The sequence below is a fragment of the Mauremys mutica genome, chromosome 2 (assembly GCF_020497125.1).
Source record: "Mauremys mutica isolate MM-2020 ecotype Southern chromosome 2, ASM2049712v1, whole genome shotgun sequence".
Taxonomy (NCBI): domain Eukaryota; kingdom Metazoa; phylum Chordata; order Testudines; family Geoemydidae; genus Mauremys; species Mauremys mutica.
This window is the reverse complement of record NC_059073.1, coordinates 43,582,985-43,607,132: the sequence shown is the minus strand read 5'-3', so window position 1 is coordinate 43,607,132 and position 24,148 is coordinate 43,582,985. Positions and strand designations below refer to the sequence as shown.

The 24,148-nt window shown below is 43.5% G+C and overlaps 1 protein-coding gene and 1 long non-coding RNA gene across 2 annotated transcripts in view; one reads left to right on the top strand and one right to left on the bottom strand.

Annotated features, from left to right (window-relative positions):
• The window catches only part of CPQ (carboxypeptidase Q), a 228,991-nt gene that overhangs the window by 124,059 nt on the left and 80,784 nt on the right, over positions 1-24,148 (top strand). The gene's annotated exons all lie outside the window — the stretch shown is intronic.
• On the bottom strand, positions 5,296-7,526 carry LOC123365338. The gene is made up of 3 exons (XR_006577532.1): positions 7,057-7,526; positions 5,665-5,789; positions 5,296-5,433 (listed from the first exon to the last, which is right to left on the bottom strand). It is a non-coding gene; the product is annotated as an uncharacterized LOC123365338 (long non-coding RNA).

The following is a 24,148-nucleotide window of genomic DNA, read 5'->3' as shown; positions in this document are numbered from 1 at the left end:
TTTCCCTGACCACTTTCTTGTTGCTAACGTACCTGTAGATACTTTTCACATCCACTGCTAGCTGCAACTGCAGTTGTGCTTTGGCCTTCTTGATTACACCTCTGCATGCTTGAGCAATATTTTTATATTCCTCCATAGTCATCTGTCCAAGTTTCCACTTCTTGTAAGCTTCCTTTTTGAGTTTAAGCTCACCGAAGATTTCTGTTAGGCCAAGCTGGTCACCTGCCATATTTGCTATTCTTTCTGCACATCGGGATGGCTTGTTCCTGTGCCCTCAATAAGGCTTCTTTAAAATACAGCCAACTCTCCCTTTCCCCTCATATTAGCCTCCCAGGGGATCCTGCCCATCAGTTCCCTGAGGGAGTCAAAGGTCTGCTTTTCTGAAGTCCAGGGTCCATATTCTGCTGCTCTCCTTTCTTCCTTGTGTCAGGATTCTGAACTCAACCATCTCATGGTCACTGCTGCCCAGGTTGCCACCCACTTCTACTTCTCCTACCAATTCTACTCTGTTTGTGAGCAGCAGATCAAGAGGAGCATGGCCCCTAGTTGGTTCCTCCAGCACTTGCATCAGGAAGTTGTCCAACACTCTCAAAAAACTTCCTGGATTGTCTGTGCACTGCTGTATTACTCTCCCAGCAGATGAGTGATTGAAGTCCCTCATGAGAACCAGAGCCTGTGATCTGGAAACTTCTGTTAATTGTCCGAAGAAAGCCTCGTCTACCTCATCCTCCTGGTCTGGTGGTCTATAGCAGATGCCCACCATGACATCACCCTTGTTGCTCTCACCTCTAAACTTAACCCAAAGACTCTCAACAGGCTTTTCTCCAGTTTCATACTGCAGGTCTGAGCAATCATACTGTTCTCTTACATACAGTGCAACTCCTCCACCTTTTCTCCCCTGCCTGTCCTTCCTGAACAGTTTATACTCATCCATGACAGTGCTCCAGTCATGTGAGTTACCCCACTAAGTCTGTTATTCCAATCACATCATAGTTCCTTGACTGTGCCAGAACTTCCAATGCTTGTTTCCCAGGTTTCTTGTGTCCATGTACAGGCACCCAAGATAACAAGTCGATTGCCCTGCTTTCTCAGTATGAATCAGGAGGTCTTCTCTGTTGCACCCTCCTCCTTTGTTTCCTCCCAGTATTGCATTTCCCCTCTTACCTCACAGTTTAGGTCTCCAACCCCCGGCAAACCTAGTTTAAAGCCCTCCTCACTAGGTTAGCAAGCCTTCCTGCAAAGATGCTCTTCTCTCTCTTCGTTACAGGGATCCCATCTCTTCCTAGAAATCCTTCCTGGAACAACATCCTGTGGTAGAAGAATCCAAAGCCCTCTCTCTAACACCATCTGCGTAACCACACATTTACTTCTACAATTCAATAATCCCTATCTGGGCCTTTTCCTTCAACAGGGAGGATGGACGAGAACATGACTTGCGCCTCAAACTCCTTTATCCTTCTTTCCAGAACCACATTGTCGAAGTAATTCTGGGCAGTATCATTAGTGCCCACGTGGAGAAGTAGGAAGGGGTACGGTCCGAGGGCTTGATCAGTCTCTGCAGAGTCCGTCACATCCTGAATTCTAACTCCAGACAAGGAGCGTGCTTCTCGAGTTTCCCAGTCAGGACGGCAGATGGATTATTCAGTCCCCCTAAGAGGGAGTCCCTGACCACCACTAGCCATCTGCTCCTCTTGGGAGTGGTGGTCATAGAACCCCCATCCCTATGCCTTCTGGTCGATGGGGTCTCCTTCTGATCCCTTCCCTCAGATGACTCTTTTAAACCATTCTCCGCCATAGTACCTGTGCAGAGAGCTTGAAAACGGTTTCTTACCTCTGTCTGCATATGGGGTACATGAGTTCTCCTCTTTCTTCTTCTGGAGGTCACATGCTGCCAATTTTCTTCCCTGTTCTGCACTGCCCTCTCTGATTCTTTGGCATGCTGTGCCTGCAGTACCAAATACTGACTTCTATCCAGAAAGTCTTCATTTTCTCTGATGCAACACATTTTCTCTGATGCAACTCTGATGGGTTGATATTTGGGTCTCTAGTCCTTTAACCTTCTCTTCCAATATGGAGACCAGCTTGCACTTCGTATGGATGAAGTCGCTTCCATCCTCAGGGAGAAAGACAAACATGGCACATCCTATGCAGCTCACAAGAGCCGATCACTCACTATCTATATTGTCTTCCTCCTAAGAGTCTCTTCAAATGTTGTATTTACTGCTCACAGAAGCCTGAAAGGCTAAAACTCTGTGGGAACTCCCCCCAGGCGACCTCGCTCTGTTGGCTTCTCCTCTGTTCACAGCTCTCTAAAATGGAGAGGGACATAACATTTCCCTACTTCACATGAGTGTTGGGAGGAAAAATACATCAGAGATTGTGAGATGCTCAGATACTATGGTAATGGGAGCCGTATAACTACTGAAGAGAGATAGGGCTTTAGCCTCTATTCATGTCCAGCATTTGTTATATATAAATTGGAACTGCAGTCTCTTAAGAGAGAGCCTCCATGTAATCCTGATAAACAGGTTTGTATTTCATACCATTGTGTACTTTGAGTGGCTGACAGTGTAGACTGTAGCTAAAGTGACAATAGAATCATTTGAAAATAAAACAAAATGTATAATGTGAATACAACAAAAGCTGAAGATGCACGTCTTTCTGAACTGCAAGGTATTTCCTGCCTCACCTTGCTGAGTTCTAAAATTCAAGGGCTGAATTAACTGAAAGGAAATTTTGAGTTGAACATTGAGGGAGGCGAAGGCATGAGACTTTCAATGATAAGATGTATTTGATAATCAAGTAACTTCCCAAGGAAGTGATGAAAGCCCTTAAACTTTAATCGCTGCAGTTTCTACTTGGTTGTTGAGTTTTTATTGTTGTGGAATAGTTTTCGTGTTAGTCTTCCAATAAAACGGCTCTCATTTAGACTGAGACATGGAAGCAGAACTATGTCTTGCGGGGGACAAACGCTTGGTCTGTCAGTTTAACATTAATTCAGAGTTTCACCTTGATGTTAAAGGTGCTGAGGCAGCTTAGTGTCACAACCTGTGAGCTAGATCCTTGTACTTCCTGGTTGGGGAAGGCCAATGGGGAAGTACAGGGTCCATGGTCTGCCAAGATAGTCATGTGTCCCTACAGGGATGTCGGTTCGTGCCAGGTTCCAGCAGCTGTTAAAGAAGCTGTTGTGAGGCATATAATCAAGGAAGCCAAATTAGGTTTTTGATAGAAAGTCAGACAAATGTAACTATGGAGTGACTAGTTATTACACAATCTCTAGGTATATGCGATCCATCCTTTGCCAGTACAATTGCTGCTCAATGTATTTTGAGTTTTCATCATTCTTCTTCTTTATTCCCAAAGGAAAGTTAATTCAGTCATAACTACTTGAAAGCTTTTTCTACAACACAGTTTGTAGGTCTTCTCTTTAGCTCTGCTCTTGTTTCTCAATCTTTCCCCAGAGTTCTTGAGAGGGATACTTTCCTTATTAGAAGACTACTATAACCTAATATAGGTTTTGATTGTGGCAATTCTACCTAACTTATAGTTTCTTTTTTATAGTTTTTGTGATGCGTTCAGTATTCCATCACATCTGCACTAGTGATATCCGCAGAGTAAGAGCATATGACATGCTGAAACACTGCCTGCCATTCTATGAGTGTCAAGGCTCGGTTCCCAAGCAGCAATTTATATATTTCTTCCTCTCAAAGTCTCTAGAGCTGCACTGAATATATGGTACTGGCAATGAATCATGGACAACTCTGGGTGACATAAATGATTGTGTCAATATTTTCTGCAGAATTTCCCAAAGTATTTTCTGCAGTACTCCATTTACCCTACTGAATTCTTTCTTCAGTATTTCTACTACTTCCCAACTTCTTCCACAAAACTTTTAAAATTTACTTTTAACTAGAAATAATTGTGAACTTTCTTATGAGGCATTTTAAGCTTTTGGGTAATTTATCTTAGCAGTATGTTAAAGAGCAGCTATAGAGAAAAATACCACCTTAACATTCATAGTTATTCTCCCTCAGTGACTTCCATGTCAAATTTTTACTCGTTTGTCTGGACAGGCAATTTTTGTCAGTACTGCTACTGTAGTTGAACCTGGCATCTGAAAATTAAGTTGTGTTATTCCTTCTTTGTCTTTGCTCTAACCATCCCCAGTAATAAAGCTTTGGAAATAGGAACTGAGCTATCAATTTTACTGATGAATGAAAGAGAATGGGATGCTATACATCTTACTCCATATATATAGTTCTTTTTTAGAGCTGACACTAGTTGTTTTTTTGTCAGTAACTAGGCAGATATGACTCAAAAGCTATGTCTACACTTTGAGCTAGAGATCTAATTTCCAGCTCAAGGAGACATATCTATACCCATAGAGGGTAGCCCTGGCAGCATGAGCAGCAGGAGGGGTTAGCCACCCTGAGTACAGTCCTGTCCAAGATAGCAGGCATGTAGTCAGGGCAGTTAGCTACTCACCACCATGGCTACACTTCTATTTTTAGTGTGTTAGTTCAATCAGCACTAACTCAGATTTGTATCCTCAAGATGGAATTTAACCTCCAACTTGAAGTGTAGCGTATCCAAAGGTAAGGTCATATATCTAGGAAGAAATAATGTCTATCACATTTACCAAATAGACACTCTATGCTGTAATTCAGTGACACTGAAAATGACTCCGGTCATGGTAGAACACAAGTTAAGTGTGAGTTCCCAATGTGATGCTAGAGCTACAGGGGCAAACACAATTCTCAGACACATAAGCAAGGGAATATCAAATAGGTGTAGGGAAATGATACTACCTCTGCATATGGCATTTTTGTGAGACTTTTAGTAAAAATAGTGTGTTCGGTTCTGGTGTCCACACTTCAAGAAGGATGCTGACAAACTGGAAAGGGCTCAGAAAAGAATTAAAAGAATGATCAGAGGTCTGGGAAACCTGCCTGTATAGTGAGAGACTTCAGAAAGTCAATATATTTAGTTTATCCAAGAGAAGGTTAAAGGCAACTCGATAAAGGTCTACATGGGGAAGAGATTTCTGATAGTAGACAGTTCCTTAATCTACTTGAAAAGGCATAATGAGATCCAATGGCTGGAAGCTGAAGCGAGAAATTCAGATTAGAAATAAGGTGCACATTTTTAGCAGTGAGAGCAATTAACTATTGAAACAATTTTCTGTCACCTGAAGTCTTTAATCAAGGCTGATGCCTTTCTTAAAGATATGCTCTAGCTCAAACAGACATTATGGGCTTGGTGCAAATATTACTGAGAGAGGTTTTTTGCCCTATGTTTAGCAGATCAGACTAGGTTAGCATACTTGTCCCTTCTACCTTTAAAAGCCATGAATCTATGAACATGGATATTTGTGAGGGTGGAGGGCTATTTCTTTTCTGTGTAAAGCCATATTTCCATGTCCTCAGGTGTTACCTAGTTTAAAGAAATAAATGCAGTGTTATGTGAGGTCATCCAACATTCCTCCCCATCCAGATCTGTGCATAGGGTGACCAGATGTCCCCATTTTATAGGGACAGTCCCAATTTTTGGGTCTTTCTTATATAGGCTCCTATTACCCCCTTCCACACCCGTCCTGATTTTTTACACTTGCTGTCTGGTCACCGTATCCATGCATAAAGGGAACTTTTTGTGCATGGATCTTACCCTCCTGTGCCGAAGGTGGTAGGGATGTCAGGCATCTTTCTGGCACTACTTCTCTCTCAGGCATCCTGGATATTACGGATGGTGCTCCTTGGATCTGGGGTCTCTGCAGGGGAAGGCGGCAGAGTCTGGGTGGAAGAGAGGAGGGGTAAGCAAGGCTTGGGGATACATTTTGTCATCTGGTAACCCAGGATCCATCTGATAAGCAAGAGATAATTTGTGACACTTGTACTGAGCACTTCTGAAAATCAGGCCCAAGTTTGTCTCAAGATGGACACCCAAGAACTCAGCTGCCCACAATCAGTGGCCACTTTTTGGAAAATGTTACTGTATGTGAAAAATAGAAATACTGTAACAAAAATACATACTTTAAAATAATTCAGAATAACTGTGCACATTAGTGTGATCCTTTTTCTATTGTAATTGATACAATACTATTTTGATACAGTTATTTTAATTTCAGATTGCAGGTAGAAATATGGGCTGATATTTATCCTTAAATTTGATAGTTACATTACTCATGACTAGAGATATTATAAGGAATACACACATTATATTCATATACGTTATTGTAGGATATGATTGAGGTTTTTCATTATAAACCTTCAACATTCTGATTTTTATAGGTTAGTACCTTTTCTCCTATTTTAGAAATTTTACTTTCCGTTTGTATGGAAAAGTAAATTTTTTCAGCTAATGATAGTTTATAGCTAATTTTTTATAAAAATCAAATAGCTATCACCTGCTTTACTCTGAACTTGCAAATGTGTTTACATAATAGTGCCTTGCAAAAAGTATCATACAGGAAAAAATTAATATTTGATGATATGTTTCAGTCTTGTCAAAAGTTTATTTTAAAGGATAAGTAATTGTCACTCTCAACATTCAAGCATTAAAATATTTTAACAGGTAAGGATCCTTGAGATTCTTAACTAACAGTGCCCTTCAAGGTAATTAATCCAATACCTATTAGTTTTGCATATTACTGTGATAACCACCATGTTAAATTGTGAAAACTATGGATACAAATATTAATATTGCTTCAATAACAGCCCAAGAGAACACAGCCTGGGGGTGAAACTAAATCCATTTTAACACAGAGCAGGATATGAAATGAAGGACAAACGAAAGAGGAATAACAATTTAAGTATAGTACAAAAATCTTCATTTAAGAAAACTCAATCTGTGTTGGACCCAGCTGTCCTGGCAGAATAAATCTCTGTATTAAAATAACATTGTTTTTTGGAGGCTGTTGAGGATGGAGGTAACGGTACTCGATATCACTAACATAGGTCCCAGGATGTTTAAACTGATCATGATTAAACAGCCAACATTTAAAAATTGTCTAAAGTTAACATTGCAGATTGGCATGTTGTGATGGGGCGCTCTACTCACCACTGGAGGGTTCCGCCTCCTGGCACGTCTAGGGATTAGCTCTGCCAGCTGACACCCCTTCCTGCAGTTGCCCTCTGCCACATTCTGTCTCTTTCACCCCTCTGTTGCCCCAGGAGCCACTGCCTCTTCTTTGCGATTCAGCCCCCAAACCAGGTTACTCCCTTCCAGGGTATCAAACCATGAGTTGTCTAGGCAGTCCACTCTCCACCGCTTGGTCTATGCCATTTCCCCAGTGGCTGGTAGGAGAACTCAGGCCTGCCCTCTACTCCAGGTTCCAACTGAGAGATTCTCTCCTCAGCAGCCAAGGGCTGCACTATCCTATTCCTTGCTGCTTTTCTCCTGAGTCTTTTAGGCTTTCCCCCTTGTCTGGGTTTGCCAGCCTAAACTCCCTTCTCCTAGGGAGTAACTGTAGACTACCTTCTATAGTTGCAAACACCCCTCCCTTCTCTCATGCATTGACTGCAGATTACTTCCTTAAAACCCCCTGCTGTTATTAGCTTCCTGGCTTTATATACTGGGCCCAGCTCCTCCCCCCGCAGCTGGATTTTATTAGCCAATTAGGCCTTAGCACTGCCTGGCTTTCCTCCGGGGTGCAGCCTTATAGTGTAATTGGTCTAATTTACCCCTTCAGGCCTCGTGTGGTGTGGACACCCAATCCCACATGTGATGTTTGGGGGGAAAAGAAATTATGTAATAAGTAATTTATGATATTTATTGCTGCAGCATCATTAGGTAAAAAGAAAAAAATTATACTGGGAGATGAGGTGACTCCAGAGATTGATAATGGGATTTAGAACCTTTCAACTGAAGGTCAGCTGTTCAAATCCCACCTATAATGGCAGTAGGTAGAAGTGATCACCATTTGATAGCTGTTTAATGGCCTAGGAAACTAATTTGTCCACATCACCCAAACCTTCACACTTGGCACTAACTGACACCTTTGGTTGGTTTGTCTGTCTAGATTCTTACCTTGATGTCTTTACCACAGTATTTAAGCAGAGAGGCCCAGGACTGAATAAACACGGAGACTGAACCATCATCTCATATCTAAAGGGATCTTTCCAAGTCAGGGTTGCTGAAGTATGTTGATGGAATAGTGTGGGAAAACCTGTCAGTGTTACTTGCTAGTGCTGCCCCTAATATGTCTCGCTAGGCAGAGGCCTTTAGATCCCAGGGCTGTGGATAGTCACTAAAAATAATGGACCTAGTTCTCTGGTGGTGTAAATAGGTGCAGCTCCATTATCTTCAATTTACAACTGCAGGGAATTTAGATCTACATTTCTTAGCACTTTTATATACATTCTGCATTTTCAAACATTAATTTTTTCTCATAGTATCCCTTTATGTTGAGAAATTATTATCCCACTTTTACAGAAGAGGCAACGGAGGCAGCATAGTTATCTCACCTAAGGCCCCCAAAATAAGAAACACCAGGTTCCCAGGCCCATTGTCAATCCACTAGACATTTCACAAGTACTGTAGTCATTTATAGAAATATTATGTAAAGAAAACTACTGGGGAAGAAAGAATATTCATCTTTTTATGGATTTTCTAGCTGAAAATTTAATTATGTTAAGACTCTAAAAGTGTGGTTTAGTAAGTAGATAAAAATGTGATTGAGACTGTTTTGTGTTTTTCCCTAAAGAGAAAATGCCAGCATTTCATGGGCTTTCACATTGATTTATAAAACCAGACAAAAATTCCAAATGCTTACTAGACTTTGTTGTTTGGAACTGAATTTGAAGACTTAATTCTGCACCATGATATAGACTACTGTAAGTAGAAGAGGGAGCTTCTGATCTCCTCAGTACTGGATTACACAGTAAAAATATTCCAGAGAGACAGCTTCAATTGTACCTTAAGTACCTGATTTCATAGGGAGGCACGTGGCACCATCCAGAATTGGTCCCTAATTTCTGTACTACTTAATGGCTTTCTTTAACTGACAACAACATTTAGTGTGGAACTAAAAAAAATGTGGGCTATTAATTCTGAAATCAATGTCCTCATTACAAAGGGGCACCCATTTAAAATATTTTATCATATAAGACAACTTTGACACACACATTTGCCTCTATTCAGTTACCCAAAACTATATATCATAGGATAACTGGACTTTTATTTAAAGTGGAATACCACTAATGGCAACTATAAAATCTTTAGTGCAAGCCTGCACAGAGGCTAAGTTATTCAGTAATTGCTAAGCTTTCTGACAAACTGCTATGCCTTTAGTATTACTAAGCAGATCCTGATACTACTGGAAACAGAAAATGTAAGCTTGAGCCTTATGCCTCTGAAATGGCCAGTGATTTTCTGTTACTGGTCATGTCTGACTTAGAAATAGATGAGATTGGGATGCTTCCATTATTATTATTATTATTTTCATTCTAGTACTGTCCACAATGTGCTAGGCACCCTGCAAACACAGATGTGAAGACACAGTCCCTGCTGTGAAGAGCTTACAATGTAAGGAGGGGGAAGAGTCAGTATAACTAATTTTAAGAAATAGCAGTGATCCCCCATAGCCAGCAGTGACCCAGAAAGCTGATCTGAGCCAGCAGCTCCTTGAGAGGATCTGAGTAGGTTATGTGGGGGTGTGACAGGGTGCTGAGTGAGAAGCACTTAACCAGCCCCTGTATCTCATAATGCTCCAGGTCACTGATACCTGGGTCCAGCTAAGCTGCACCTGGGGAACTGCCACCGCCAGCTCATGCTCCCCTGATCCTTTAGTTTGGTCTTTCAGGTAGATTAGAGCAGTGGTTCTCAATCAGGGATCCGTGAGCCCTTTCACGGGGTCTGCGGAGCCCCACAGCTGAAACCCAGTGCCCCAAGCGGGGCTGAAACCAGGAGCGACATGGAGCTGAAACTCTGAGCGTTGGGGGGGTGCCAACTGAAGTGCCTTACCAAGTGGGGCAGTCCTGGGGCAGCTCCACCCCCCCCACCTCTTCCTTTCCCCCAGTGCCCCTCAGTCCCTGTCCTCTGGCCAGGTCCTTGGCGGAAAGCCAGAGCCAGGCAGTGCGAGGCAGATGCTCCTCTAGTTAGTGGTGCCATGGAGTGGGCAGCCATGGCATTCCCCCATCTGCTGTTGTTGCCTGGGGTCATGGCTGCTCCTCAGCTCCCAGCCCCTACTTTGACTGTTCATGCAGCCTGTCAGAGCTACCCTGGCAGCCCTGGGCCCAGCAGAGCCCTCAGGGTGTAGCCACTGGCACATAGCACCAGACAGGTGGGTAGCCTGCTGAGGTGAGTCAGGGGATGGAGGTGGCCCTCCCTCCCTGGACCCCACTGTGCAGAGCTGGCCAGAGCCGGTCAGAGCCCTGCTGGCCCTTGCCACCCCACCCTGCCCCCAACATAGAAGTCAAACTACACCTATGCCCAAGAGTTCCCACCCTGGGCCTGGAGCCCTGAGTCCCCCTCCTGCCCTGCTGGGCCCTGGAGTTTTTCTAGCATTTTGAGGGAGGCCTCAGAAAGAAAAAGGTTGAGAACCCCAGGATTAGAGCAACCTCAGGGCTACTCTGATTTATGGTCAGCTTGTGACATTTGTAGTCCCATTGCTTAATGCACTACTGGAAGGTGGTCAGATACTATGTGACAAGCACAGTATAAAAACCTATACAGAATACAACAGAAAAAACTGCAACCACCTGCAATGGGAAATCTGTGAAAAGGGACTTTACTCAACCCTGGAGAATCCCAGAATAGCCAGTTAGTCCAGTGTTCAGGCAGCTTTGTACCACCGGCACAGAGTAAAGCAGCTTTAGCAGAGTTGAGGATCTGGCCCTAGGTGTCTCAAAGTGCTTCAAAGAGTCGAGCATTTTTTCCCCAAAGCAATACAAAACATAAACTGGTAGTTTGGTATTGTATAGTGTGTAATTGTGACCCCCCCGTCATGAGCTCGGCAATGAAAATAACTGTATTGACATTAAAGTGTATTATACTGAGGTAGGTTTTTTTAAACTGTTTTAAAGTAAATGTATTGTTCATGAATGTTCCTAGACAAAGATATTAGGAGATAAGTCTGCTATCCATAAAGCATAAACAGTATGGTCAGAGGCATTGCAAGGGATGCTACCTTGTCACTGTGCCCTCTCCCTGGTTTGGAGGGATCATGTCTGTGTATGTAAGATTAGCTTATTCTCCACAGCCATTGAATCTATTGCCTCTCTTCTTAGACTGCCAATGTGAGTGACGAGTGTGATGTAAACATCTGTCCACTAGGAATTAGACTTGAGACCACACATTGTAACCAAACATCCCTAATCAGCTGGTAGTTAGCACAAACCTGGAGTAAATTCACATCAGTGACTTGTGTTACTGTGGAGGAGAGAGGGATTTCATATATATCCTTACAGGAATTTTTTTTAGAATCTTGGCGACTAAGAGAGAAATTATTGACTCAGACACTCAGGTTACCCTTAACTAGAGTTGATCAAAACAAGAATCCTGGTAACCTTTAGTTAAAACCGAGGAGGTAGTTGCTCCTTTTTGCAAATTAGTTCAGGGATAACTGTTGCCTCTACGTGGGGGTTGTGGCAGAGTTGAGACTCACCGGTGCAGCACCTCCTGCTGGTCGTCCCTGGAATTAGCTCTGCCAGCCAGGAGCACCCTCTGCAGGCTGGTGTCTCGCCTACCGCTGGCCCCCATGTCCCTCCTGGACCCCGGTGCCCCTCTACACCAGGGTTCTGTCCCCAGCAGTAACCCACAATCCGGGTATTCCCACCCAGGGGAACCCCCAACCCTCTATCCCTTACCTCAGTGGCTATGCCAGTCATCATCTAGCCTTCACTCCCTGGGGCAGACTGCAGTCTGTAATCCAGTCATCATCAGCAAGGGGGTTAGGATTGGCTGCCTTTGCCTATCCCTGAGCTGTCCTTCTGCAGCCCCAGTACCTTTTGGCCTTTTTGGCAAAGTCTGCAGCCTGGGGTTTTACCAGGCTGGAGCTCCCCAGCTCCCTCAGCCCTTCCCTAGCACTGCTTCACCTCTGATACCCTTCCCAGCTACCAGGCAGCCAGGTCCTTCTCTCTCCACAGCTAGAGAGCGACTCCTCAGCTCCGGGCCGCCAGCCCTCTTATCAGGGCCAGCTGGATCCTGATTGGGCATGGCCCCAGCTGTGGCTGCTTCCCCAATCAGCCTTGCTTGTCACTACAGGGGCATTTGCAGAGTCTCTGTGTCAAGACAGCTGGGCAACTGTCCATCTCTGGAGCAGGGGCAGGAACAGGCTCCGGATGGAGCAGAAGCAGTCTGTCACAACTACCAGGCAGCTTGGCGTATCCCCAACAAGGTAGCAACATTGAGCAGACTGGATTGGGGCTGCTTTTGTCTGGAGCCTGTATGCGTACTTTGGGAGGGGACGGGTGTCACATGGTTACACCCTTGTATGTGGATTGGCTGGATCTTTTGGACTAATGGATAACTACCTCAAATGATTCATCAGAACACTCTGGCTCAGAACACTCATCACACTCTGCTTGTGCTAATCCTTAAATTGCGAGCATGAGTAATATGCGGCTATTGGCATCCCTGAATGAGAAAGTGTCTAACTTCTATGATATTTCCTCTATGATTAGTTGTAGTTGTTTACTACTAAGATGTTATTCTTCATACTATTCCCAGACAAGGGGGTATTCAAAATGGAGTTAAGTGTGTAATCATCATGCCTTTTGGAAAAATTATCTTTAAAACAGTGTTGATGTCATAGAGCAGGGGTGGGCAAACCACGGCCCACGGGCCGGATCCGGCCCCTCAGGGCTTTGGATCCGGCCCGTGGGATTGTCCCCCGTGGTGCTGCAGGCCCCACACCGGTCTCAGAAGTGGCCGGCACCACTTCTCTGCAGCCCCCCAGGGGCGGGGGGGCAGAGGGCTCCATGTGTTGCCCTTGTCGCCAGGCACTGCCTCCCGCAGCTCCCATTGGTTGGGAATGGGGAACCATGGCCAATGGGAGCTTTGGAGGAGGTACCTGGAGACGCGGCAAGGGCAGCGCATGCGGAGCCCTCCACCCCCCCTTCCCCCAGGGGCCACAGCGCTTTCCAGAACGGCACAGCGTGGGGCCAGGGCAGGCGTGCAGGGAGCCTGCCCTGGCCCCGGTTCGCACCGCTGCCACCCCAGAGCCGCTTTAGGTAAGTGGCACGGGCCGGAGCCCGAACCCCTCCTGCACCCCGCCCCCCAACTCCCTGTCCTAAGCCCTCTGCCTGCACCTCCCACCCCTCCTGCACCCCTACCCTGAGCCCCCTCTTGCACTCGGCACCCCTCCTGCACGCCAACCCCCTTCCGAGCTCCCTCATATGCCCTGCACCCCTCGTCTGCCCCAATCCCTTGCCCTGAGCCCCTTCCTGCACACCACACCCCCTTCCACATCCCATACTCCCTCTTGCACCCCAACCCCCGCCCCGGCCCTGCATACAATTTCCCCACCCAGATGTGGCCCTCGGCCCAAAAAGTTTGCCCACCCCTGTCATAGAGTTTACGCCCAGAGGGGACCACCAGACCATCTAGTCTGACCTCCTGTATATCACTGGCCACCCATACCACCCAGTCTTCTAAAACATGAGAATTCCAGGAAATATTGAGTTAGGCGACTATAAAACTTTAAACTATGTTAAGCATATGGAAATGGTGAGGTTTAAAATCCAGCATTTAATGGGAAAATGGTAATAATTTTAAGTACAAAGAACACTTGGTTAAATTCTGAAATTACATCTAGTCTCTGTCTTGTTATCTTTACTTAGGGTGGAAAGGATTAGATTTTTATCAGTAAATGTCATTAAAAATCTATTTCACCATATACCAACAGAAAAAATATATTTCTATCGATAATGATCAAAATTTACAGTTAGGCAAAGTAAGAGAAATCTGCTTCACAGTTTAGAATTTGAGCTAAGGATATTTACTTTGTATATTGTGATACATGATGTTGACCACATGTGTTTTGATGGTTTAAAAGCGTTAGCTTTTTAATCTCAACATCTACTGTCACTAAATAATTATTTTCTGACCCCCCGCCACTCATTGTCTGACCCCCTCCATAATTTCCCACAACAATGAAAATTTAAATTGATTAAAAAATTAAAATACTTAAAAACAAAAAAAAATCTGTCAAAATTATATTTAAAAAAAATCAAATTCTGCCAAGCCTATCTTTACTGCATGTCCCTTCTCAGGTAACAGCTTCTAATTAGACAAATTTAGATTAATTTTCTCCCACACCTTCCCATTTGTCACAAATGGTATCAGCTCAGTGATTTTGAGATTCCCTTTTAATGGGGTTAAGAAGAGGTTTAGTTACAATATTTTATGGGAAAAGTATACTTTCAGGTAGCGCCGGACTTCAAATCACTTCATGTTTTGTAAAATTCAACATACAAAATGTTTTATGTATGTTGTGATACAGAGACGTTTTGAAGGTTAGTCAGCTTCTTAGCAGTAATGGTTTTTGATTCTTGTGCAACCGAGTGTGTCATTTCTGTTTCATGCACAGAAATGTCATTTAATCAGGAGCCTGGAAGCTGAGATTTATTACACTGGATATTAAATAGAATAGACGGGGTTTTTTTTTGTTTTAAGCATTTTTTCTGTCTGAACATCACCGTGTCTGTAGGACTGCAAATTGGTTAAGACAGTTAGGCTGATTATTTGAAAGCCATTCTGAATGCTTGTGAAATCTAATAAAAAGGGCTATAGGGTGAAGTCATATTATTTGGAGACCAAAGCAGAAAACTGAATTTGAAGGAAAATTTGTTTTAGATACAAATAAAATCAATTAAAATTTTTAATGTTCTTGGTTTACAGTTAGGGCATGTCTTCATTAGATGTTTTTTATTGGGTAAACTGCTAATTAATTCAATCTAGTTAACACCTAGTAAAGCATAAGTGTGGACACTACCAAACATTTATTCCAGGTGAAAAACATTTGTGAAACCAACAAGGAGTCCCTGTGGCACCTTAGAGACTAACACATTTATTTGGGCATAACTTTTCATGGGCTAGAACCCACTTCATCAGATGCATGGAGTGGAAAATACAGTAGCAGGTCTAAATACAAAGCACATGAAAAGATGGGAGTTGCCTTACCAAGTGGGAGGTCATTCAACCTATTCAATTAACAGTAGGATACCAAGGGAAGAAAAAAACTTTTGTAATGGTAATGAGAGTGGCCCATTTCAAATAGTTGACAAGGTGTGAGTAACAGTAGGGGGAAATTAGTAAGGGGGAAATTAGGTTTAGGTTTTGTAATGACCCAACCACTCCCAGTCTTTATTCAGGCCTAATTTGATGGTGTCCAGTTTGCAAATTAATTCCAGTTCTGCAGTTTCGCGTTGGAGTCTGTTTTTGAAGTTTTTTGTTGTTGAAGAATTGCCACTTTTAAGTCTGTTATTGAGTGAACATGGAGATTTAAGTGTTCACCTACTGGTTTTTGAATGTTATAATTCCTGATGTCAGATTTGTGTCCATTTATTCTTTTGCATAGAGACTGTCTGGTTTGGCCAATGTACATGGCAGAGGGGCATATATCACATTGGTAGATGTGCAGGTGAACAAGCCCCTGATGGTGTGGCTGATGTGGTTAGGTCCTATGTAAGGTCAGCTACTGTTAATTGAATTGTCTTGTTAGACTGACCTCCCACTTGGTAAGGCAACTCCCATCTTTTCATGTGCTTTGTATTTAGACCTGCTACTGTATTTTCCACTCCATGCATCTGATGAAATGGGTTCTAGCCCACGAAAAGTTATGCCCAAATAAACGTGTTAGTTTCTAAGGTGCCATAAGGACTCCTCGTTGTTTTTGCTGATACAGACTAACATGGCTACCACTCTGAAACCTGTCAAACATTTGTGATTTACCCTAGGCTGATCCCCAGGGTAAATCACACATGTCTGAAGCCTGGAACAAAGAAGTGGAGAATATCTAGGGTGGCCTTTATAAAAGGGTTAATTACCTTGAGTTAATTGGCAATTGATTAACACAAAGTTAAAAAACAAAACAAAAAAACAAACCCACACCCTTTATAGGCTGAATTTATCCAATGAAGTCAATGTAATTACATTGGGGATGAATAAACCAGGTTTTAAACATGTCTAGACAAGGCCTTTCTCAAGTAGGTACGGTAAGACAATGGAGAACTGGGCTTATGTATGTTTTGACAAATATATTGTAGATTATTATGATAATCTAGTGATCTATGTAATGCTGTCCACTAACAACATACTGTTATCAGCTGCATGAAACCTTGTTATGGGTTGAATTAAAAACTCGTTCAAACTGATGTGTGAACGAGTCCTCCATTTAAGATAGTTGTAAGAGACAGTTAAAGGGTCATACCTAAACAAATGCTAATTGAGTCTGCCCAGAAACTAGCACCATGCTGTTGGAGGGAAGGGTTCGACTGGGTATTGTTACCAGGTCTGTTTGGAAGGATGAGGGCGAGGAAGAACACACGAAAAGCTCAGACAAGAACAGAGAGAGAAGGGGAGGCAAGAAAGGGTTAGAGGTTTTTAAGGCCCGGCTTGACAAAGCCCTGGCTGGGATGATTTAGTTGGGGCTGGTCCTACTTTGAGCAGGGGGTTGGACTAGGTGACTCCCTAAGATCTCTTCCAACCTTAATCTTCTATGAATCTATGATTTTATGAAAGCCAAGCAGCAGCTTGTAAACACAGTGTGACCCTGGAAAAAGCTAGAAAATGAGAATGAACTTTTGGGCTTTCTGTAGCCAAAAGAGGCTTGGGGACTGTAAGCTAAGAAACTACTCCTTTTAGGTTCTTGGTTCCTTCTGTGTTCAGGGACACTGGACTCTGTACAGTCTTTGTAAATAAAACTGCATCAAAGAAATACCTGACTACCTCAAATTTCTATTCTCAACTGGAACATCCCCCAGGCCCCGAAATTTGACTAGCCACTTGGGTCAAAAAGGGACAACAATACTAGTCATAAAATTCCTCTTACACCTCAAGATGTTTAAAATTAATTTAATCTTCTCCAAACTTTGCTAAGAACTACTGATAGTAATGATGTAGAATGCTGCATGCTTTCAAAAGCAAATGTGCTGTTTGTTTGAATGGTCACAATCATTATGTAGCATTTCCTGAAACAGTCTGCTAACAGCGGATGTTTTTTCTTTCATCCACCAATGTCTCTTCTGTTCTTGGAACAGTTAGATTGGATTCATGAAAGGAAGAACATGCCTGACAAATTCACTTCAAGTCTTTCAAGCACATTATCAGGCTGGAGAAGGATGAAAGAAAAGACCTAATTTATCTGGATTTCAGGAAGGCCTTTGATGGAACAGACAACTGACTGATTTACAAAATGTCATTGTGTTTTATACACATAAGGAACTATGGTAATTGATTTAAAACCTGGTCTGGAGATGAGGAATGTAGAGTATTGTGAAAGGAAGTTGTTTTGTATGGATTGAGGTGGTTTGCCGCAATGAGGTAGACCACCTTTAGTTTTGTTTTTTGGGCAGGGTAAAAGTCTGGGCACAAAAAAGCATAAAAAGACTACAGTGTAAATTAACCCAAAATAAGCAGAGGCCATATTTTATATTAGCCAACAGATTAGGAAATAATTTGAGAGAGGGATGATCATGGATGCTACAGTCTATATACTACACCTGTATCTCCTTGGGAGCCAAAACATCTTACTGCGTTATAGGTGAAACCACATTATATCAAACTTGATTTGATCTGCCGGAATGCGCAGCCCCCCCCCCCGAGCATTGCTTTACCGCGTTGTATCCAAAACCATGTTATATTGGGTGGCGTTATAACGGGGTAGAGGTGTATATTTCAATACAGTACTCCAGCATTTCCCAGACAATATCTGAGGCTACTAATATTATAAATTATATATTCTAAAGAGTGTCTGAGAGCAATGCCAAATGTGTACTCCATGTATATGAAGATGTTGTACTAATTAGAGGACTTTGTTGACTCTGGTGGGCCAAAGTGTATCAGTTTTTTGTTGATAATGCATATAACCTTCTGTCCCTACTCTTTTGGTATTTCTCATAAACTTGCAGATCACTAAAACAAAGAGAATCTTTGGATTCTTATAAATTGCAGAAACCTGCCTGCTCACGGTGGCCATACTGGCAGAGTGGACAAATTACCCAGAACACAAGACTGTCTTTTTGTTCTGTGTTTGTAGCAAAATAGGATCCTGGCCCATTAATAGGACCCGGCTGCTACGGGCTAGCAACTATTTACAGAAGATGACTACAGATGACGATATAGAGGCATATCTCCTCGCATTCGAGAGGACGGTTGCGATGGTCCCGCATCAGGATCAGGCCAATGATCCCATATACCACAATATTCACAAGGAAGTAGTCGAGGTAAATGGGGTCCCAGTGGAGGGGAGAGTTAAGGGCCCAGGGCCATATTACATGATTAAGGAAGATCTGCTATATAGAGTAGTCCGGGTCCAAGACCAAGTTATAGAACAACTCTTGGTCCCCCGAAAGCATCAGAGGGCGGTAATGGATCTGGCCCACAGTCATCTGTTTGGGGCCCATCTAGGGGTAGATAAGACCCTTGATCGGATCCTACAGAGGTTTTTTTGGCCTGGCATTTATGCGGCCGTCCAGCGATATTGTACCTCCTGTCCGGAATGCCAAATACATGGGCCCTGACCATACTTAAGGGCCCCTTTGGTACCTCTGCCAATTATCGAGGTTCCATTTGAGCGAATAGCTATGGACATTGTAGGGCCATTGGAGAAGTCAGAGTAGGAATACCTAAGGAGATCCTGACAGACCAAGGGACCCCCTTTGTGTCTAAACTGATGAAGGACCTATGTACCATGCTCCATATACGAACGGCCTTGTTGAACGTTTTAATAGGACATTGAAAAACATGTTACGGAAAGTGATTAGTCGTGATGGGAAAGACTGGGATGCCCTCCTGCCTTATGTCCTGTTTGCTGTACGGGAGGTTCCTCAGGCTTCCACTGGATTCTCCCCCTTCGAGCTGTTATATGGTCGCCACCCCAGGGGCATACTGGACCTGGCTAAAGAAGACTGGGAAGAACAGCCGAACCTGGGGAGAAACGTTGTAGAACATGTGCTGGAGATGAAAGACAGAATAGCCCGATGATCAGCCTGATAGAACGCAACCAGGATGTGTTCTCAGAAAAACCAGGCAGGACGACTGAGGTTCACCATCACATCTTCACAGAGCCCAATGGTCCATGGTTTTAGTGCCTAAAAAGCTCGGGGCCCAGACATAGTAAAATGGTCTGCTGCAGCAGAAGCCGCTTTTGCCGATCTGAGGACGGCCCTTTGCACAGACCCCGTACTAGTAGCTCCGGACTGGGGGAAGGAGTTTATCCTACAAACGGATGCCTCAGAAGTAGGGCTGGGCGGTGCTTTCACAAATGGTTGGAGATGACGAACACCCCATCCTCTTCCTCAGTAGGAAGCTCCTACCTAGGGAACGGAAATACGCCATAGTGGAGAAGGAATGCCTGGCAGTAAAGTGGGCCATAGAAAGCCTCCGCTACTATCTACTTGGGCGGCGGTTTACCCTGGTGACGGACCATGCCCCTTTGCAGTGGATGCACCAAAACAAGGACAAAAATGCGAGGGTAACAAGATGGTTTCTGTCGCTTCAACCCTTTCACTTCAAAGTACGACATAGGTCTGGAACCCAACATGGCAATGCAGATGGCCTGTCAAGGGTGCACTGCTTTCCGACCCAAGTAGCCCAACCCCGTAGTGTTGAGCGGGGGGGGGGGATATGTGGCAAACCCAGGCCAAATGGCTACAAAGGGGGGGGTAGGAATTAGTCCCAGGGGGGTTAAAAGGCTTCTCCCTATCCATTGAGGAGAGGCAGCTGTGAGACATTAGGTTCAGCTGGAACAAGGGTTACCAGGGAACTAATTTGGTTCAGCTGGCCCCAATTGCTGGTGACCTTTTTAAACCCTCCCTGGCAGGGAAACAGAAGGGGAGTGAGAGAAGCAGAGAAGCTGCCAGCAAATAGGTGCAGCAAGGCTCTGTCCTCTTCCAGCAAGGAAGACTGCACTCTGTCCCCAGAAGGGGAGAAAAACCGCAAGGGGCTGACTGAGAGGAGGATCAGCCAGACCCTGCGTGACTCGGAAGGTTTTTACTTTGCCCAAGCCTGTGTCCTCAAGGCAAAAAGGGACTGAGCCAGCTGGGGAGAAGCAGGTACTTTGCCACAGTATATGACAAGGGGACCAACAATTAATGTTATACAAGCAACCTTAATTCTGGTACATCCTAAGTTATGAGTGATTGACTTTTCAACTATAACATTCTTCTAATGTAGCTTTTGGTATCTAATTTCTTAGGGTTTTTTTTTTTAAAAGCAAACTGAAAAAAACACAGATTTTATCCATTGACTCCAAGATGATACACTAACATGATTAGAATCTTTTAGATTCACAGCACAGACCTCTGCCTCTTAAGGTAAGAGAGTCACTGATAGCAGTAGTTGAGTGAGTATATGGATCAGCTGCTAAGGGGAGATGAGAGATAGTTATGAAACCTATTGGCACAGTCTATTTGCTGACAACAGAGGCATGCAGAGACTTGCAACTCTTGAGTTCTATTCCAGGTTCTGAGAGGAGTAACCTCTAATGGTTACAGACTAATGTTCCTGTTAGAGGGCTTATTCCTGCACCCTCTCACTTTCCTGGTCCTTCTTGCATGAAGAGAGCAACAATACCCGAAGTCCGAAGGTGCAAATAATTCAATGTTTATTGGGGTGAACTTCCAGCAAGCTTAAATCCAAGTTCCTTTTTCCTTATTTTCAAATCCCAACTTACTTCCTGTTTGCCCCTAATTTATATAGTAATATTCTCAGCAGTGCCTTAACCAATCATTTTACTGAAATTTATCTAACCAATCCTAGCATATTGTAACAAGATTAGCTAACCAATTATATCCCACCACCTTAATTAGTTTATACCCAGCAAAATTAATTATACAGCAGACAGAAACAATCACAGAACCAGACAGAGACCCTGCAAATAAACAATAGCAAAGTGGGAACTATAATGACAAAACAATACAGAAGTGAGGATTTCACAACTACATCTATAAAGACATAAGGGTTTCCCTGCTGTGTCTATTGATAAGTCAGTTCTTACCAAACAGAAAACTATCAAACTAAATTATCCTTTTACATCTTCTAGGCTCTTCCCTTTATCTGGAGGTGATAGGTTGGATCACCTTTCTAACGGCCCCAGATTGCCTTATTTCAGTGTGACTAGTTTGGAATGTGAGGATGTGACCATACGCTTCCCAGCTTATGACTGCCTTTGTTGCTTAGCCAAAGGCCTTAGTTTAAGAACAGGGCCTCAGACTCACAGTGAGAGAAGGCCCTTACACAGACAGACAGTGATTTTGATTCTTTCTTTTATACCTCTATAACTAGCTAAATGATAAATGAATACCTAAATTCTTAAAGTATAGGCCTTTACAGACAGGCCTGAATATCTATATCTTAACAGTTCCCTCTAATTTTTTCCATCCATGTGCGGAACAAATTTTGTTATGTGCACCAATATCAAGGTAATGTACGGATGTGCGCCACCAGTAGAAACAAAAAACCTAGATATAATATATATATTTTTAAAAAGTTATCATAGGGATAATTACTCCAGCCAGGACAAGTTAGGCATTTTAGAACTCACTACTCAAAGAACTACATTTAAGCGTAAGAGAGAAATAAAAATTATGAAATGCATAGACCAGTCCAGAAACTAAAATAACACACTCTGAAAGAATAAAATTACAGAGAATATATGTGCATTGCAAGACATATCAAGAAGTAAGAACAACAACAATACAAGTATGTGTTGGGAGGTGAGTGTGAGAGAGACTGTGTGTGTGTGTGTGTGTGTGTGTGTGTGTGTGTGTGTGTGTGAGCGAGGGGGAGAGAGACACGTTGCCCCTTTTAAGTATGCTGCCCTTTTAAGTAGATTGGCACTCACCAGTCTGAAGCCTGCTTGTTCAGACAAGCAGCAACAGCCAGCAAGCTCCCTCCATCCCACTCCTGAACCCTATCATGTCCCCCTTCCCTGTTCTGCAGAGATGGGGTACAAGGGCAGAGGGTGGGTGGGGGTAGGGGGGCATCCAGACATCAGCACTCCCCTCCCCCTCCACTCTGCAAAGCAAGCAGGAGGCTCCCGGGAGCAGCTGGCCAGTAGCTCCAAGGCAGAGGGCAGGAGCAGTGTGGCAGTGTGGGGAGGGGCACCTGAAATGCATGGCACTTGATAGACTGCTGGGTGGCCACATGGCTTAAAGGGAACTTAGTTACAGACCTGTCTGTCCATGTCCTTCCTGCCCCACCTCCACCTTTGGCTCCTCATCCCAGGCACCCCATACATGCTCTCTCCTCATCTAGTCAACCCACTGCATTTCAGTCAGGGTGCCACACCAGCCATTGCAAGGAAAGTCCTGCAGCTCCATACTGGAGGATGCTCAATGCAGATGGAATCTTTGGAAAATTTAGCTTTCCAACTCTAACAAGTCTTTACTGAGCATGTGTCAACTGAAGTTTTCATGGGGGCAGCAAAAGGCACATCCCTGATATCAGGCCACTCTCCCTCCCCTGCCTAATGTCAAGCCTCTGTTCAAAACCATGGAGGCTCTAGAGCTTTTTAATTAAACTGTAAGAATAATTCATTATGGGCAAAACAATAGATTTTCCCCTCACCTCATTCTAAGAAACTGCTGAGCACTTTTAGCTGAAATTAAAAAAAAATGCAGCCTGAAGCAGACACAAGGCATGGAAAATTTCATGCCAAGTGATTGAGCAACCTTAACTTTAGGCATAGTTACCCGCACTGCCTATAATAATGACTCCAGGTAACAGCAGAGTCCCTTCACCACAACTGTTGGAGACACTTTGCTCAAAAATGAAAGATTTGAGACAAGATGGTAATTGGGAAGAGTATCAGTGTCAAGAGAGGGTTTCTTGAGAAGAGTCTGAAAGTGGCTCACGTAATGGAAGCTTCTACCTTGTCTTCCTACTGGAGATGTTGACATTTTCCTTGTGTACAATTTTTGCATAATGACTCGAGCAGATCTGAGCAAATATGGCATGGAGAATTGTTTTGTAGTGGCATAAAGCACTCAGACGTGGAAAAGGAGCATGCTCTGATAGATGTATGGGTAAATAGCGATTCTGCCTAGCTTTCATATTAAGTGCAGCCTGATTTATAGGAATTCAGTATCTGACTGATAGGCATCTGGTATCAGTCAACAGTGCTGGCCTACAAGAAAATAGAATAAGTGGGGGGATAGCTCAGTGGTTTGAGCATTGGCCTGCTAAACCCAGGGTTGTGAGTTCAATCCTTGAGGGGGCCACTTAGGGATCTGGGGCAAAAATTGGTCCTGCTAGTGAAGGCAGGGGGCTGGACTCAGTGACCTTTCAAGGTCCCTTCCAGTTCTAGGAGATTGGTATATCTCCTATTATTACCTTTAAAATGTTTCCTGTGTTTCATTTTTCTTTCCCTACTGCCCTTTATAAGGATTCTGAGATAGAAAGACAGTTCCTTCATGGTGAAACTGCAGAAAAGCCGAAGCTCAGACTGTCATGTTGCATGGAAATTTATCTAATCCTAAAAATATCTTTATAGAATTGGCACATGTAGCCCAGTGCTATTTTACACAGATGTTTGTGGTTTCTCTGTTAGTGAAACTGAATAAATTACTTAGATCATTGTATCATGTTTATGTTCTATCTGCACCAGCAGGCAGTTATATATGGAAATTTGGTGCACATTTAAAAAATCTTTATATGGATGTACATATACAAGGTATGTAGCACATCTGTGGAGGTGACAGCTATGTGACAAATTGGAAAGCCATGTGACAAATTCATTTATCATACATCCTTGATAGCCTGAACTACCTTAGTCCACAAATGCATCCACAGATCCCTAGGATGCTTCAAATGACTGCCATATTATTTTAAAAGGGAACTCCCTGCAGAACTGTTTCCATCTGTAACCCTTACCCATATGTCTGGATGGGCATATATCAGGATGGGCATAGTGTTTTTGTGAGAGTCCTGGGGGTTGTTTGGTTGGAGGGGCTCTCAGTGGAGGTTGGCTTGTAGCTTGAGTTGCTAT